The sequence below is a fragment of the Capsicum annuum genome, chromosome 11 (genome assembly GCF_002878395.1).
Source record: "Capsicum annuum cultivar UCD-10X-F1 chromosome 11, UCD10Xv1.1, whole genome shotgun sequence".
NCBI lineage: Eukaryota > Viridiplantae > Streptophyta > Magnoliopsida > Solanales > Solanaceae > Capsicum > Capsicum annuum.
In genome coordinates, this window is record NC_061121.1 from 199,896,304 (window position 1) to 199,902,682 (window position 6,379).

Genomic DNA, 6,379 nt, shown 5'->3' on the forward strand with positions numbered 1-6,379 from the left:
TCTATCTAAAAGAATATAAATATCCGGTTAGGACATGCCCCCAACCATGGCCAAAACCAATACACGAAAATAATATAAAAAGTCTAAGAATGTCAAACATGAAATGATGCCTTCCAAAAGAATGGATGCTCACCACTTCAGTCTAATAAGTTATCCCCGAATCAAATACTATAAAGGAGGAGCCGAACGTCTAGTTCCTGTATAGTATGGGTATACAACTGCTAGTAGATGGGTTAGTGGGTGAACACTAGCAAGAATCTCAAGATAAGGATAAAGTAATGCCAGTTATCAAAACTAAGTGAAAACCATCCAATGTAAACAACCATACATATATATAAGTGCTGGGAAAAGGGACGGAGTTTAGCATGCCATTGAAAACCTTAACCCGGGTCATGTTGCTTAGCCTTCCTACCACCCACGGGAAATATGGGTTCAGCTCTCCCTGCTGAAAGGATCCTGATGAATGTAGCCGCACGACTAGGCAATAACCCTGGGATGAATAATACATCCCTCCAATATAAACGTGACACTCACAGGTGGCCACTGAAGACCCCTCATATAGGCAAATATAAGTTTTCAATTTTGATATCTTTGGGATCACCACCTTCCACTGCTTAGCTTACACTTTTCGCCATTAATGCCCAACTAAAACCAAGTCCAAACAATTCAATTATCCATTTATTAACCAAGGCTATTTGATAAACCAGTGGTATGCATTATCCCTATCCAAACCAATTTAGATTAAGGGGACTCTCAGTGCCCTTTTCGTTTACCATATTAACCTCTTGGGAGACTACTATGTTCTCCACAAGAATAATCAATTATCCTTTAACCTTTGTAAACCATTTAAACCAATTGTAGTTTCATGCATAAGCTGAAAACAAGCAAGAGCTCTCTTTTAAAAAAGTCAATGCATTAAATATGTCTTTATAAGCATTTAATCAAACACCTTTGGGGGCATCGTATAACGAAAACCAAATTCCATCACTATTAAACCATTACCATGCAATTTCATTATCCAAAACAACCATTAAATGCATAGAAAACATAATTAAAACCATAAGAAATCATAACCAAGCCTTTAACATCATAACCCCAAAATCAATGATTGAAAACCAAAACCATACAAAAGTAAAACCATGAAATCAACCATATATTTTTAACTTTTATTGAAATTACAAGTAGGGAAGAGAATCATGACTTAAACCAAGAAGACTGATAGAAAGAATTCACCAAGACAAGCCCCAAAGTAATTCCTTAATTGAAACCCTATCTCTTTGCCCCAAAAGCTCTTGAGAGAATTATGTTATGTTTTAGAAGATATTTTAAGTGTTTAAGAATGGAATAATAGGGTAAATAACCTCCTAAGTGTATTAGAAGTCATGGGTCCTTATTAGGGTAAGTAGAGAAATATCCAGAATACCCCCACTTAAAGCCCATAAAAACCTAACACAGGGTAATGACTGACCTCCTTACGAGTCGTAACATACCTTACGATTGATACCCACCCAATCGTAACCAAACCTCAACTATGGATCAGACAGTGTCCAATATACGACTCATCTAACCAAGTCGTAACCTCAGCATACGATCCGTATCCCTAGCAGAATGTAACACCAGGAGGATCAACTACTGACCACCTTACGAGTCACCTATACAACTCGTACCCATGCCTTACGACTTATACCCTCAAGTCGGATCCATTCCAGTTTCCAAAACCATCCCACCAACTAACACTGGTCAACTTATGACAGGTGTTCACCACTCGTACCCCAGTTTACGGCTCATACTGTGAGTCGTAATAGGTCTGAAGAACGAGATTCTTGGAAATTTTTTAAGGGTCGAAAGCTGGGATGCTTCAGTCTCCCCCACTAGGAACATTCATCCCCGAATGACGGATAAGGTAGGGGTAACCACACAGAGTTATTTGCATTATCAAACATCTCTTTAACAAAGTTTGAAAATAAAGAGACAAAGCTGTTAATCTTTTCTTTAACAAACTCAGAAAATAAAGATGTGTTCAAGAACACATACCTTCTACACGAATATCAGGAGCAGAAAACAAGAGCGGATACTTGAAATTCATGTCCTTTTTCGCTTCCCACGTGGCCTCTTTCACCTTGTGGTTCGGCCATAGAACCTTAACCAAAGCCACATCCTTGGTCCTCAACCAATGAACCTGCCTATCTAATATCTCAATTGAGACCTCTTTATAAGACAGAGAATTCGAGATATCCAACCCTTCCAAAGGCAAAATCGAAGATGAATCACCAACGTACTTTCTCAACATAGAAATATGAAATACCAGATGAACCAAACCCAAACTAGATGACATCTCCAAATCATACGTAACATTGCCCACTCTTCACAAAATCTCATGAGGACCAATATATCGAGGACTAAGCTTTCCCTTTTTGCCAAACCGCGCTACTCCTTTCATAGGAGACACCTTAATGAAAAACTTAACCCCAACTACAAACTCTAAGTCTCTAAGCCTAACATCTGCATATGACTTTTGATGACTCTAGGAAGCCTTGAGCCTATTCCAAATGACCTTCACCTTTTCCATAGCTTAACGAACTAAATCCGGACCAAATAAATTAGCCTCGCCGAGCTTAAACCAACTAATAAGAGATCTATACCTCCTACCATACAACGCCTTAAAAGGAGACATACCAATACTTTTATGATAGTTATTGTTGTAAGCAAACTCTACCAAAGGTAGATGCTCCACCCAACTGGCACCATAATCAATCACACAGGCTCGAAGCATATCTTTCAATGTCTGAATAGTTTTTTCCGCCTACCCATCCAACTGTAAATGGAAAGACATACTCAGACTCACCTTACTCCCCAACCTTTTCTAGAAAGACCACCAGAAGTGGGACGTAAACTGCATACCACGATCATAAATAATTGGAATAGGCACCCCATGTAGTTTCACAATCTCTTGAAGATAAAGCTCCGTATAATCCTCCACCAAAAAGCTAGTCCACACAGGCAAGAAATGGGAAGACTTTATCATCCTATCCATAGTGACCCAAATAGAATCAAATTGATTTTGAGATCGAGGAAGACCAGTAACAAAATACATATTGATCTCCTCCCACTTTTATTCAGGCAACTTAATCTCTTGATACAATCCACCAGGCCTCATGTGCTCAACCTTAACTTGTTGACACACCAAGCACTTGGACACAAAATCAATTACGTCCCGCTTTATTCTACACCACCAATAGATCTCCTTGAGATCATGGTACATCTTAGTAAAACTAGGATGGACAATATAGTGCGACTCGTGCGCCTCAGCCAAGATCCTTTGCTGCAAATCATCTACATCTGGAACACACAACCTCCCTTGGTACAGTAAAGTACCATCGCTGCTAATCTTAAAATCTGCCACTTTTTTCTCACCAAAGCTACCATTGATTTTTATCAACGCAGATTCCAACACTTGTTTCTCCTTAACTACGCACCAAGAGATGATCTAACCACTTTTTGCACCATCACACCACCATTCTTGGAGTCCAAAAGATGAACCCCAAGATTTGCCAAGCGATGAATATCGTTTACCAATTCCTATTTTCCTTCTTCCACATGAGCTAAACTACCCATAGACAACCTGCTAAGAGCATCAGTAACCACGTTAGCTTTACCTGGATAGTAGTGAAGACTCATATCATAGTCCTAGAGAAGATCAAGTCATCCCCTCTTCCTGAGATTAAACTCTTTCTGTGAGAACACATATTGCAAACTTTTGTGACAAAAAAAGATATCCACGTAGACCCTATACAAATAAAGTTACCATATCTTCAAAGAAAATACAACGGTCAACAGCTCTAAATCATGAGTAGGATAGTTCCTTTTATGCACCTTCAACTGCCTCGAAGCATAGGCTATCACTTTCCCATGCTGCATCAACACGTAACCAAGACCAACCTGAGATGCATCACAATAAACCACGAACCCATCATTATCTTTTGATAAAGTCAGAACTGGACTCAAAGTCAACTTATCCTTTAAATTCTCAAAACTCCCTTCACACGCATCTGACCAAGAAAACTTAATCTTCTTTTGAGTTAACTTAGTCAAAGGAGCAGTTATCGATGAGAATATCTCCACAAACTGCCTATAATACCTGGCTAAACCCAAGAAGCTTGGATATCAGATGGAGTCACTAAGTCTAGGCCACTTATTCACCACAGCCACCTTCTGTGAATCCACCATAATACCTTCACTAGAAATTATATAACCCAAAAAAGTCACAATATTCAACCAAAACTCACACTTAGGGAACTTAGAAAACAGTTGATAGTCCCTTTGCACTTAGAGAACTTAGCAAACAACTGATGTTCCTTTATGGTCTGCAATACCACACAGAGGTGATCAACATAATCCACCTCACTCTTTGAATACACCAGAATATCATCAATAAACACAATGATGAAGAGATCCAAATACTGCTGAAACACCTTATTCATCAGATCCATAAATATTATCGGGGCATTTGTCTATCCAAATGACATCACCAAAAACTCATAATGTCCATACCTAATATGAAAAGCCGTCTTAGACATATCCACCTCACTAATTTTCAATTGATGGAACCCAGACCAAAGATATTCTCTATCTTTACACCTTGTAACTAGTCAAACAGATCATCTATTCAAGGGAGAGGATATTTGTTCTTGACTGTTACCTTATTTAACTACCTATAGTCGATGCACATACGAAGAGAACCATTCTTCTTGTGCATGAATAACATCGGTGCACCCCATGGGAAAACACTAAGACGAATAAACCCTTTATCTAGAAGATCCTTAATTTTATCCTTGAGTTTTCTTAACTCAGGTAAAACTATTCTATATGGAGGAATAGAAATTGGATGAGTGTCTGGAAGTAAATCAATACCAAACTCTATTTTCTTATTCGGAGAAACACCTAGATGATTATCCGAAAAGACCTCTACAAACTCATTAACCACAAAGACCAAAGACAAAGGAGGACCTTCTGAATTAGAATCCTTAACCCTGACAAAGTGATAACAACAACCTTTAGAGATTAACCTTCGAGCTCTAAGTTAAGAAATAAACTTCCCCTTGGTGCTAAGGACCAACCTTTCTATTTTATGTTCGGCTCACCAGGGAACCTAAAGATGACCCTACGGGTTCGACAATCCAAGTTTGTATAACAAGAATGCAACCAATCCATGCCCAAGATTACATTAAAATCTACTATACCCAACTTAAATAGATCCACCAAAGTCTGCCTACCATTCAAAAATACCACACACCCCCTATACACCCATTCAGCAATGACCAAATCTCCTACTAGGCTAGAAACAGAAAATGGATCCAAAATAATTTTCAAATTAAAACCAAAAGACACAACTACATAAAGAGTCATATAGAAAAGGGTAAAACCTGGATCAAGCAAATAATACACGTCATGAGAGAAAAGTTGTAACATACTAGTAACAACATCAGGCGATGCCTTAAATTCCTAATGGGACGCCAAAGTATATAACCTGTTTTGACCTGCACTGGAACTAGGAGCAGTAACAGAAGTAGATGCCACACCATCAGGTGTAGGAATAGAAGATGAAGCCACTGAAATCTTATTCGCCCCCGTAGCAACCTTGTTAAATTGGCAATCCCTGATTCGATGGCCTACTTAGCCATATTTGAAGCACTTATCCCTACCTTCTTCACAGAATCCCTGATTAGGACGACCGAAAAACCGACAAGGAGGACACAAAGAAACAGACTAACCTTTACTTGCCTGAGACTGGGCTCCCTGTTCTTGAAAATTTTCACCACCATGATGACGTCTATCGCCCGACTGTTGGGAGTAAGAAGCACTGGCAGTAGAGAAAGAACCAGAAATCCCTCACTTTTTTTGCCATTTCCCACCATCTCTACCACCTTAAGACTGGGAACTCCCTAATAAGAAAACTGACCCCGCTTACTATGCCTATCTCCATATTATGCCTACCTTCTTTTCTCATCCTCAACCTATTGTATATGAATAGTCAACCTCGATATGTCCATATCCCTCATGAGTAAAGCAGTCTTTCCCTTCAAAATTAGATCTCTATTTAGCCCAAAAGCAAACTTTCTTATCCTTGACCTCATATCAGCCACAAAATTAGGAGCATACCTCGATAACTGATGAAACTTCAAAGCTTACTCCTTCACAGACATTTTTCCTTACCTGAGGTTCACAAACTCCTCTATCTTAGCTTTCCTCAACTCTTAAGGAAAAAATCAATCCATGAAAGCATCAGAAAATGCCTTCCACAAACCATCCTCTTCTACATAGCCCTTATCTCTGTCCACTCATCATACCACAGATAAGAAACCTCTTAGACCTGATAAGC